We start from the raw sequence: 13,330 nt of genomic DNA on the forward strand, positions 1-13,330 counted from the left end.
TGTAGTAACATGTGCTGTGTTATTTACTGTACTCCCATGTAACATGTGCTCTGTTATTTTACTGTACTCCCATGTAACATGTGCTCTGTTAATTACTGTACTCCCATGTAACATGTGCTCTGTTAATTACTGTACTCCCATGTAACATGTGCTCTGTTATTTACTGTACTCCCATGTAACATGTGCTCTGTTAATTACTGTCCACCCATGTAACATGTGCTCTGTTAATTATTGTACTCCCATGTAACATGTGCTCTGTTAATTACTGTACTCCCATGTAACATGTGCTCTGTTAATTACTGTACTCCCATGTAACATGTGCTCTGCTAATTACTGTACTCCCATGTAACATGTGCTCTGTTAATTACTGTACTCCCATGTAACATGTGCTCTGTTAATTACTGTACTCCCATGTAACATGTGCTCTGTTAATTACTGTCCACCCATGTAACATGTGCTCTGTTAATTACTGTCCACCCATGTAACATGTGCTCAGCTCGGGGCAATGGCACAGTTCCTTAAGCAATGTGAACAGAGTGTGACAACACCAACTTAACTAGTAACTTTCTAGATTTCCTGCTTATTCCCTCCTGATTCAGAGCATCTTCCAACTAGGATTTCTGGGAAACCTGGGGAACCCTAGACCTACCGAAACGGTGTTGTTTAATTCTTTATCTTTAGTATTTTACTTAATTCCATTTCAGGCATCAATCTTAATTATACTAAAGTATCTTCAATTCCTCAAATATTTTTCATTTAATTGTAATGGTAAGAGTGCTTTAAGACAACCAGCAACACCCAAATGGTTTACGAGAAATTGTTCAACAAATTAGATGCTCGGATGTGTGTGTGTGTGTGTGTGTGTGTGTGTGTGTGTGTGTGTGTGTGTGTGTGTGTCTGTGCCTGTGTCTGTGTCTGTGTGTGCGCACACAATATAATTTGCTGCACATGTGAGTTTTACAGTGTGTTTGTCACTTTGTACTCATAGCAATAGTAGTGTGTTGCTTCCATTGTTATGAGCAGAGTCTCATGGCGTCTGTGTCTTCATTACTCCCAGTGTTATGAGCAGAGTCTCATGGCGTCTGTGTCTTTCTTTTGTTTTCATAGGAGATTTATTAAAGACAAGATGTTGTGAATGGGGGAGTGGTGAAACGGAGGGATTTGTACATCCTGGGAGGAGAAGAGGAGGAGAGGAAGAGGAAGATGGAGGAAAGAAACGGACTAAGAGTATGAAACAACTGGGGGGGTCAAATAGAAGGAGAAGAATCCAGAAAGCTCAGGAGTTATCAGGAGTTATCAGGAGTTATCAGGAGGTATCAGGAGGTATCAGGAGTTATCAGGAGGTATCAGGAGTTATCAGGAGGTATCAGGAGTTATCAGGAGGTATCAGGAGTTATCAGGAGTTATCAGGAGGTATCAGGAGTTATCAGGAGTTATCAGGAGGTATCAGGAGTTATCAGGAGTTATCAGGAGTTATCAGGAGGTATCAGGAGGTATCAGGAGTTATCAGGAGTTATCAGGAGGTATCAGGAGTTATCAGGAGGTATCAGGAGGTATCAGGAGGTATCAGGAGTTATCAGGAGTTATCAGGAGTTATCAGGAGGTATCAGGAGGTATCAGGAGGTATCAGGAGTTATCAGGAGGTATCAGGAGGTATCAGGAGGTATCAGGAGTTATCAGGAGGTATCAGGAGTTATCAGGAGGTATCAGGAGGTATCAGGAGTTATCAGGAGGTATCAGGAGTTATCATGAGTTATAAGGAGGTATCAGGAGTTATCAGGAGTTATCAGGAGGTATCAGGAGGTATCAGGAGGTATCAGGAGTTATCAGGAGGTATCAGGAGGTATCAGGAGTTATCAGGAGGTATCAGGAGGTGTCAGGAGTTATCAGGAGGTATCAGTAGGTATCAGGAGTTATCAGGAGGTATCATGAGGTATCAGGAGTTATCAGGAGGTATCTGGAGTTATCAGGAGTTATCAGGAGGTATCAGGAGTTATCAGGAGTTATCAGGTATCAGGAGGTGTCAGGAGTTATCTGGAGTTATCAGGAGTTATCAGTAGGTATCATGAGGTATCAGGAGGTATCAGGAGTTATCAGGAGGTATCAGGAGTTATCTGGAGTTATCAGGAGTTATCAGGAGGTATCAGGAGTTATCAGGAGTTATCAGGTATCAGGAGGTATCAGGAGTTATCAGGAGGTATCAGGAGTTATCAGGAGGTATAAACCAGAGAGGAGGTACGCTGAATGACGGACATTTTGGGCGGGGCACATGAACTATGAGAGAGCGATCGAGCGAGAGATGGAGAGAGAGAGAGAGAGAGAGATAGACACAACAAACTTGGAGGGAAAAAAGACCGACATCTAGATTGTGTCTAGATACATAATGAAATTGCCCAAATTTTGTCCTAATCTGTTCCGAAACAAATCTCAAAGGCTGACAATACTGCCGACCACACTATTTTCTGAGGAGTCTCTCAAGCAGAACTTAACATTTCATTGGAAGTAAAACCATGAATACAGTGTATTCAGTGTCAGGGGGAACAAGATCATGCATATCAAATTAGGAGTGCTGTTGTAGGCTTAGTTTTGTCTTTTGGATCCCAATGGATAAGATTATATGGACAGGTGGGTGGCTGATCCTGGATCATTTACGGTACCAGAGGTCAGGGATAGAAACACGACTTAGGGTTCCATCCTCTCTGTATCTTGTTAGTCATTGTCTCTGTATCTTGTTAGTCATTGTCTCTGTATCTTGTTAGTCATTGTCTCTGTATCTTGTTAGTCATTGTCACTGTATCTTGTTAGTCATTGTCTCTGTATCTTGTTAGTCGTTGTCTCTGTATCTTGTTAGTCATTGTCTCTGTATCTTGTTAGTCATTGTCTCTGTATCTTGTTAGTCATTGTCTCTGTATCTTGTTAGTCATTGTCTCTGTATCTTGTTAGTCATTGTCTCTGTATCTTGTTAGTCATTGTCTCTGTATCTTGTTAGTCATTGTCTCTGTATCTTGTTAGTCATTGTCTCTGTATCTTGTTAGTCATTGTCTCTGTATCTTGTTAGTCATTGTCTCTGTATCTTGTTAGTCATTGTCTCTGTATCTTGTTAGTCATTGTCACTGTATCTTGTTAGTCATTGTCTCTGTATCTTGTTAGTCATTGTCTCTGTATCTTGTTAGTCATTGTCACTTTGTCTTGTTAGTCATTGTCTCTGTATCTTGTTAGTCATTGTCACTTTGTCTTGTTAGTCATTGTCTCTGTATCTTGTTAGTCATTGTCACTGTATCTTGTTAGTCATTGTCACTGTACTCATTGTCACTGTATCTTGTTAGTCATTGTCACTGTATCTTGTTAGTCATTGTCACTGTATCTTATTAGTCATTGTCTCTGTATCTTGTTAGTCATTGTCTCTGTATCTTGTTAGTCATTGTCACTGTATCTTGTTAGTCATTGTCACTCTGTCAGAGATTAGAACAGAACAATGATAGAGTATTCTTAGAACAGAAAAATGACAATGAGTATTCTTAGAATATACAAATTACAGAGTATTCTTAGAACAGAAAAATGACAATGAGTATTCTTAGAATATACAAATTACAGAGTATTCTTAGAACAGAAAAATGACAATGAGTATTCTTAGAATATACAAATTACAGAGTATTCTTAGAACAGAAAAATGACAATGAGTATTCTTAGAATATACAAATTACAGAGTATTCTTAGAACAGAAAAATGACAATGAGTATTCTTAGAATATACAAATTACAGAGTATTCTTAGAACAGAAAAATGACAATGAGTATTCTTAGAATATACAAATTACAGAGTATTCTTAGAACAGAAAAATGACAATGAGTATTCTTAGAATATACAAATTACAGAGTATTCTTAGAACAGAAAAAGGACAATGAGTATTCTTAGAATATACAAATTACAGAGTATTCTTAGAACAGAAAAATGACAATGAGTATTCTTAGAATATACAAATTACAGAGTATTCTTAGAACAGAAAAATGACAATGAGTATTCTTAGAATATACAAATTACAGAGTATTCTTAGAACAGAAAAAGGACAATGAGTATTGAATCTTCTTGTTCCATGTGTGAAGTATCCCATTGATAATTCAATGTGAGAGGAGAACATCGTTTTTTCTTTGTTCCAAGAGACATGTTAGCACACATTCAATATCTTTAGCAGCTGATCTTGAATCGTTATTTTGCTCTTGAATTGTCAGTTCTTGAAGCTCTAAGATTTACTTTGAGAAATTGTAGGTTAAAGTTTACAATAGTTGTACTGGTAATGATTGTCTTAGTTGAGGTGAACATTTTCAACTCCAACATGTAAAGATAAGTAAGTGTGTGTGTGTGTGTGTGTGTGTGTGTGTGTGTGTGTGTGTGTGTGTGTGTGTGTGTGTGTGTGTGTGTGTGTGTGTGTGTGTGTGTGTGTGTGTTTGTGTGCGTGCGTAAGAAGAGTGTATTTGAAGAGTGTGTGAAAAGTAGAGATGGAGAGAGACAGTTGGGTGAGAGGAGCGATGGAGAGAGACAGTTGGGTGAGAGGAGAGATGGAGAGAGACAGTTGGGTGAGAGGAGAGATGGAGAGAGACAGTTGGGTGAGAGGAGAGATGGAGAGAGACAGTTAGGTGAGAGGAGAGATGGAGAGAGACAGTTGGGTGAGAGGAGAGATGGAGAGAGACAGTTGGGTGAGAGATGGAGAGAGACAGTTGGGTGAGAGGAGAGATGGAGAGAGACAGTTGAGTGAGAGATGGAGAGAGACAGTTGGGTGAGAGGAGAGATGGAGAGAGACAGTTGGGTGAGAGGAGAGATGGAGAGAGACAGTTGGGTGAGAGATGGAGAGAGACAGTTGAGTGAGAGATGGAGAGAGACAGTTGAGTGAGAGATGGAGAGAGACAGTTGGGTGAGAGGAGAGATGGAGAGAGACAGTTGGGTGAGAGGAGAGATGGAGAGAGACAGTTGGGTGAGAGGAGAGATGGAGAGAGACAGTTGGGTGAGAGGAGAGATGGAGAGAGACAGTTGGGTGAGAGATGGAGAGAGACAGTTGAGTGAGAGATGGAGAGAGACAGTTGAGTGAGAGATGGAGAGAGACAGTTGGGTGAGAGGAGAGATGGAGAGAGACAGTTGGGTGAGAGGAGAGATGGATAGAGACAGTTGGGTGAGCGATGGAGAGAGACAGTTGAGTGAGAGATGGAGAGAGACAGTTGAGTGAGAGATGGAGAGAGACAGTTGAGTGAGAGATGGAGAGAGACAGTTGGGTGAGAGGAGAGATGGAGAGAGACAGTTGAGTGAGAGGAGAGATGGAGAGAGACAGTTGGGTGAGAGATGGAGATAGACAGTTGGGTGAGAGATGGAGAGAGACAGTTGGGTGAGAGGAGAGATGGAGAGAGACAGTTGGGTGAGAGGAGAGATGGAGAGAGACAGTTGGGTGAGAGGAGAGATGGAGAGAGACAGTTGGGTGAGAGGAGCGATGGAGAGAGACAGTTGGGTGAGAGGAGAGATGGAGAGAGACAGTTGGGTGAGAGGAGAGATGGAGAGAGACAGTTGGGTGAGAGGAGAGATGGAGAGAGACAGTTGGGTGAGAGGAGAGATGGAGAGAGACAGTTGGGTGAGAGATGGAAACAGTCAGTTAGGTGAGAGATGGAGAGAGACAGTAAATAGAATATGTTATTCTAAGTACCTACCCACTGGGCACAGACGGCAATTCAACACCTAGTTTGGATTTACATTTGGTTGAGTTGTCAACTAACGTGAATTCAATGTAAAATAAACTAAAATTCAACATGTCATTTGATTTAGGTGAAAAAAGAATACAACATTTCCTTACATTGAGGACTTTTTGCAAATCCAATCCGTTTTCCACGTTGATTCAGCGTCATCAAATTCCATTTTTGTGGTTGAAATTACGTGGAAACAAAGTTGTTTTAACCAGTATTTTCCCCAGTGGGGACATATCATCAGACAACATTGGTGTCATTGAGGGAATTCAATTAAATGTATCATTCTTTGCATTACAGGAGAAGTGTGTGTGTGTGTGTGTGTGTGTGTGTGTGTGTGTGTGTGTGTGTGTGTGTGTGTGTGTGTGTGTGTGTGTGTGTGTGTGTGTGTGTGTGTGTGTGTGTGTGTGTGTGTCCTCTCACCTGGCTATTCCAGTGAACCTGGACCGAGTCTGATGCACACCTGTCACTCTGCCTCCAGAAGAAAAGAGTCCCAGGTAATTATCCACTAGACTGTATAAGGCTCTGGTGAAAGGTATTGCACGAATAAAGGGAATTGGGGGTGCCATTTTAGACGCAGCCATTGGCATGGGATGGAACAAAACTGCACTGTTAGATTCTCCATAGACATAGAGACAACAGAGGTGGGTCCTCTGCCCTCTGCCCACCTCAACACTTGCCCATTAAATGGTACTCTGCATACCATTGAATTACTCTGTGGCAGCAGCTCCATCTGAATATAAATACTGTATGTATTATTTATTTTCAAAAGTTGTCAAAGATGAGGTAGCCTAAACATGACAGTGTCATTGTGTAATTGTGACCAGGTTAGAATCGATCCAATTCTTGAAAAGATCAGTGTCCTGTGGCGGTTCTGATAAAAAAAAAAGTAAAAACAGTTAAAAATTTCAAACATTTTCAGAACCAGAGAAACGATTTGAAGTCTTGTTTATGATCAATGTTTCCACTTCTATATTTATTACACTGTTAATATATAGGTTACGGCCAGCACATAGTATTATAGTGTAGTATACATAGCATTATAGTGTAGTACACATAGCATTATAGTGTAGTACACATAGTATTATAGTGTAGTATACATAGTATTATAGTGTAGTACACATAGCATTATAGTGTAGTACACATAGTATTATAGTGTAGTATACATAGCATTATAGTGTAGTACACATAGCATTATAGTGTAGTACACATAGTATTATAGTGTAGTATACATAGCATTATAGTGTAGTACACATAGCATTATAGTGTAGTACACATAGTATTATAGTGGAGTATACATAGTATTATAGTGTAGTACACATAGTATTATAGTGTAGTATACATAGCATTATAGTGTAGTACACATAGTATTATAGTGTAGTATACATAGTATTATAGTGTAGTATACATAGTATTATTGTGTAGTATACATAGTATTATAGTGTAGTACACAAAGTATTATAGTGTAGTACACATAGTATTCAGCGTCAAATAGCAGCCCACGCGATACTAGTGGAGTAACTGTGTGTTTCAGGGGAAATGTCTGCAACACCCAGGTGTTTCACAATATTGTCAAGATGAGAGTCCATATATTTTCTATAATTCTGAATGAGATGTATGTCCCATTCCACCTGCACAAGACGCTGAAATGTGTTTAAGTCAAATAGGATGCATATGACTTTGACTTGAAAGAACAACTGAAGAAAAGCAGAATTTACATCATTACAAATTGCAGTGAAAATACATACTACATGGCCTAACTAGAAGACAGGACAGTTAAAACATATTACAGGACATGTATTTACTGAAGACATTGAAGAGCTAGAGTGACTGTCTGACAGCAGAGTAGTGTTTCTTAGCCGGTTCATACAGCCAGTTATGCAGATGATGCAGTATTAGACCACTACAATATACAGATGTCCTTTGAACTCCCAAATAATATTGTGTGTGTGTGAGAGAGATAAAATAGTGTGTTTGTCTGTTTCAAGAGTGTGTGTCAGTGTACAGTATGTAAGAGGGGTGTCTGGAAGGGTGTGTGTGTGTGTGTGTGTGTGTGTGTGTGTGTGTGTGTGTGTGTGTGTGTGTGTGTGTGTGTGTGTGTGTGTATGTGTGTGTGAGAGAGAGAGATAGAGGATGTGTATGAATATATCGATTGAAAAAGATTTTATGTCCTCTCCCTAAGAAATGTAATACATTTTAGCATTATATAGTTAGACTCTTTTGCTTGCAAAATCATGTAGCTTATAAGTACGACCTTGTGTGGCCTACTGATTTGATTTAACCATGCAGATATTATCACGATACTGTAATTTCTCAAAATATTAGAAAGACGTTAATTACTTAGAAAAATGTCCTATGTTCTGTGTAGTAAAAGTAAGACATTAGTAAATTGCTTGTTAGTTTGTTAGGGAGTGTTTGATGAAGGTAGAACTGTAATTCTTGATACAAACATGGTAAAACTGTGCTTGGGCTCTGTAAAGTATTGTTATTCTTCTCAGTGTGAATACTCTCTACTCCTTTGTGAAAGAGCAGGCAGTTTTATGGTATATTTGAAAACTGTGGTACTGTGACAGAATCATACTGTTGTCAGGAAACCAGGTATTTTATTCTTTACTCCTACACAGATATTATATTGTGTATTTCAAATGTTGTCAAAGATAAGAGCAATTAGGTTGCCTTAATATGGCAGTTTCAGTGTGGAAATGTGACCAGGTTAGAATTTATCTGATTTTTTAAAATGCAAGGTCTGTAAATTCACATTGTATTTTGAAGCACATGCAGCATGTGCCAGCAGGGAAGAGCTTGAAAAATGTATGCACAGCTGTATGCATATTTGTACATACCTTGTCTGTGGAGAAAAAGTTCCCTATACATCATGAACAATTGCTTTAATATTGAGAGGACATAATATTGGAGCACATGAGCAGCTGAGCTGGGGGTTGTTAGATGAGTGTCGCTGTCCACTGAACGGTGGTGCTGAAATGTTGCGCTCTCTGTATGAATTCAAGGGGCCATTTTAAACACTTACACATCAAAGAAATGATTGATTGGTATATTTTATTACAAATGTCAAATGTGAACTTTAAGTACAAAACAGAGATAAACATACACATGGTGATTGTTTGAAATGGGGACAAAGTTATATGCACTGGATAAAAGAGAGGGGAAAGTGTAGCAGCCCACGCGATACTAGTGGAGTAACTGTGTGTTTCAGGGGAAATGTCTGCAGCACCCAGGTGTTTCACAATATTGTCAAGATGAGAGTCCATATATTTTCTATAATTCTGAATGAGTTGTATGTCCCATTCCAACTGCACAAGACGCTGAAATGTGTTTAAGTCAAATAGGATGCATATGACTTTGACTTGAAAGAACAACTGAAGAAAAGCAGAATTTACATCATTACAAATTGCACTGAAAATACATACTACATGGCCTAACTAGAAGACAGGACAGTTAAAACATATTACAGGACATGTATTTACTGAAGACATTGAAGAGCTAGAGTGACTGTCTGACAGCAGAGTAGTGTTTCTTAGCCGGTTCATACAGCCAGTTATGCAGATGATGCAGTATTAGACCACTACAATATACAGATGTCCTTTGAACTCCCAAATAATATTGTGTGTGTGTGAGAGAGATAAAATAGTGTGTTTGTCTGTTTCAAGAGTGTGTGTCAGTGTACAGTATGTAAGAGGGGTGTCTGGAAGTGTGTGTGTGTGTGTGTGTGTGTGTGTGTGTGTGTGTGTGAGAGAGAGAGATAGAGGATGTGTATGAATATATCGATTGAAAAAGATTTTATGTCCTCTCCCTAAGAAATGTAATACATTTTAGCATTATATAGTTAGACTCTTTTGCTTGCAAAATCATGTAGCTTATAAGTACGACCTTGTGTGGCCTACTGATTTGATTTAACCATGCAGATATTATCACGATACTGTAATTTCTCAAAATATTAGAAAGACGTTAATTACTTAGAAAAATGTCCTATGTTCTGTGTAGTAAAAGTAAGACATTAGTAAATTGCTTGTTAGTTTGTTAGGGAGTGTTTGATGAAGGTAGAACTGTAATTCTTGATACAAACATGGTAAAACTGTGCTTGGGCTCTGTAAAGTATTGTTATTCTTCTCAGTGTGAATACTCTCTACTCCTTTGTGAAAGAGCAGGCAGTTTTATGGTATATTTGAAAACTGTGGTACTGTGACAGAATCATACTGTTGTCAGGAAATCAGGTATTTTATTCTTTACTCCTACACAGATATTATATTGTGTATTTCAAATGTTGTCAAAGATAAGAGCAATTAGGTTGCCTTAATATGTCAGTTTCAGTGTGGAATTGTGACCAGGTTAGAATTGATCAGATTTTTTAAAATGCAAGGTCTGTAAATTCACATTGTATTTTGAAGCACATGCAGCATGTGCCAGCAGGGAAGAGCTTGAAAAATGTATGCACAGCTGTATGCATATTTGTACATACCTTGTCTGTGGAGAAAAAGTTCCCTATACATCATGAACAATTGCTTTAATATTGAGAGGACATAATATTGGAGCACATGAGCAGCTGAGCTGGGGGCTGTTAGATGAGTGTCGCTGTCCACTGAACGGTGGTGCTGAAATGTTGCGCTCTCTGTATGAATTCAAGGGGCCATTTTAAACACTTACACATCAAAGAAATGATTGATTGGTATATTTTATTACAAATGTCAAATGTGAACTTTAAGTACAAAACAGAGATAAACATACACATGGTGATTGTTTGAAATGGGGACAAAGTTATATACACTGGACAAAGGAGAGGGGAAAGTGTAGCAGCCCACGCGATACTAGTGGAGTAACTGTGTGTTTCAGGGGAAATGTCTGCAGCACCCAGGTGTTTCACAATATTGTCAAGATGAGAGTCCATATATTTTCTATAATTCTGAATGAGTTGTATGTCCCATTCCAACTGCACAAGACGCTGAAATGTGTTTAAGTCAAATAGGATGCATATGACTTTGACTTGAAAGAACAACTGAAGAAAAGCAGAATTTACATCATTACAAATTGCACTGAAAATACATACTACATGGCCTAACTAGAAGACAGGACAGTTAAAACATATTACAGGACATGTATTTACTGAAGACATTGAAGAGCTAGAGTGACTGTCTGACAGCAGAGTAGTGTTTCTTAGCCGGTTCATACAGCCAGTTATGCAGATGATGCAGTATTAGACCACTACAATATACAGATGTCCTTTGAACTCCCAGTGCTGAAATGTGTTTTATATTTGCCATCAAATGGGCTGTTGCAATGTCAATAAATGAATGTGTTACTGGGGACACTATTTCTGTTGATGTAAAATCGGTGTGTGTGTCTGCGTATAGGTCTTTATGAATACATACCTGTCTATAATTCATCACGTGATGTTCCATAAGAAAAATGCATGTGCAAACATATATATATATATATATATATGTTTGCACATTCATTTTTTATTTGAAACCATGGCAGAAAATCATAATGACATTTTGAGGAAGTTGTTGTGAGTTGTGTTATGTGGTATATATATATTTATATATTTTCTCTTTTATATTTTCTCTTTTATATATATATATATTCTCTAAAAGAGAAAATGTTGTTGCGTGGCATGATGTATGGAATTGTTGCTAAATAAGCGGTTGGGTGTTTGAGTAGCCGACACAGTCGTGTAGAATATTTGCGTATCATTGTTTTGTTTATTGTGCATTGTCGTATTTGAAACCATGGCAGAAAATCCTAATGACATATTGAGGAAGTTGTTGTGTTATGTGGTAAATATAACTACTTCTTCATTGGAAATGAGAAGGTGTTGGATGTTTTCAGCGTTGATGTGATTGTTTTGAAATCATTCTGAAATATCTGTGCGTGAATGGGGTGATGAATTGTTGATTTCACCTCTATTTTTGGGCATTTAAAAAAAATCTCTCTATTTTTGGCTGGGGTGTCATTGTGTATTGCTAATATTATGGGCTGACGCATAATCACTGTTTTTCAGATGTTCGTGGTGGGGGCTCAGAGCAGTGTGAATAACTACTACTGACGTAACTCACAAAACAGATGAACGTGACATATGAAGAGTGCTGAATATATGAATGCATTTCTATCCTAATTTACAATTACATGTGGAATTGTTGTATTCATTTGATGGATATAGACTGTAAGTCATGTCTCTTTGATGGGTATAGACTGTAAGTCATGTCTCTCTGATGAGTATAGACTGTAAGACATGTCTCTGATGGGTATAGACTGTAAGTCATATCTCTTTGATGCACATTCATAAGATCTCAAATGCTGAAAGATCTTTTCAAAAATACTCATTGATTGTAAATGTTTTTGCCCCTTTTTTTGTTGCTGTCTTTAATTTATAGATTAATTCTGATGGACCTTTATAAAATGGCACTATAGTTGATAAATTAAGTTACATCATATTCATAAGCTATCTAAGCAGGATGATAAAAACAAATAGGCTACCTCTTAATGAATAACCCCTGTTTGAGTAATAGCTTATCATCTGAAAAGATATATTCATGTAAGAATATTCTGTAAGTTTGCTAATATGCCAAATAGGCTATGTTACAAAAGTAAGATAGATGTCTGAAACGCCAGTTCATCCAAGCCATAACGTAGGCGCTACCTATCACGTATATATCGAATGATCTTCACTTCTGTCAAAGAATGCAAATGGTTGAATGATGACTTGTCAAAAGTCAATCGTTTTTTCCTACTAAGCACCTTTTGCTGAGCACATTGCATTGGTAAAATGTTCTAAGGCATTTGTGGTTTGTTCATATTTCATGTTTAGTTACATGTCGGTGCAGGCATACAGCTAGTAGACTATGGCGACAGCGGGGTGTCTTCAAGGCAAGAATAGCCTAGGATACACTGTTGTGAGACGCTCTGAACATCAAAATGCCCAACAACAAGTCTACATTTTTCCACAGTCGTGACATCGCGCCAAGGAGACGCATATTCTCTCAATAATCATGTTGGAGTTGTCATTGTGGCTCACAAATGTACAGTGCAACGGAATAAAATGTTAGAAATTCACTGACTGTCTCTCTGTTTATGTAATCACACATCCGCCCCGCCTCCTCTTCCGTGTTTCGAAATCTACTCAGAGACAGAAGAGGAAGCGAGACATCTCACTCTCTCATTTTTTCTGGTTCATATTCAACTGAGCAGACCAGACAGCTCCCAATGCATTGGTGCTAATGATAGACCCCTTAAGCAGACCGGAACATAGTTTTTTTTGTGACAGTTGTGGGAGTGGGACATCTTTATTTATCCACCATCTTCGATTTACTATGGCGAGACAGTAGTCTCGCGAAACATGAGAATAGAATGAAATCGTCCAGATGGGGTTTGTAGTTTTTATGGGGGGGAGTTGCTCTTGTTCACGCGCTCCTCTAGCTCTCATAAAATGTAAGCACCCCCCTGTGTGCTTATAAGCTTTAACTGTGAAATGTCAAATAAAATACAATTTTATTCGTCACATGCTTCGTAAACAATAGGTTTAGACTAAACGTAAAATGCTTACTTTCACATACCCTATCACATGTTGTAATTATCAATATAATGGTACCAGGG

The 13,330-nt window shown here is 38.5% G+C and overlaps 1 long non-coding RNA gene across 1 annotated transcript; it reads left to right on the forward strand.

Moving 5' to 3' along the window:
• The first annotated feature begins 5,598 nt into the window (after positions 1 to 5,598).
• Positions 5,599 to 12,790, forward strand: LOC115192837 (uncharacterized). Its single transcript, XR_003878000.1, has 2 exons — positions 5,599 to 6,219; positions 11,739 to 12,790. It is a non-coding gene; the product is annotated as an uncharacterized LOC115192837 (long non-coding RNA).
• Positions 12,791 to 13,330: the final 540 nt, after the last annotated feature.

Source organism: Salmo trutta, chromosome 4 (genome assembly GCF_901001165.1).
Source record: "Salmo trutta chromosome 4, fSalTru1.1, whole genome shotgun sequence".
NCBI lineage: Eukaryota > Metazoa > Chordata > Actinopteri > Salmoniformes > Salmonidae > Salmo > Salmo trutta.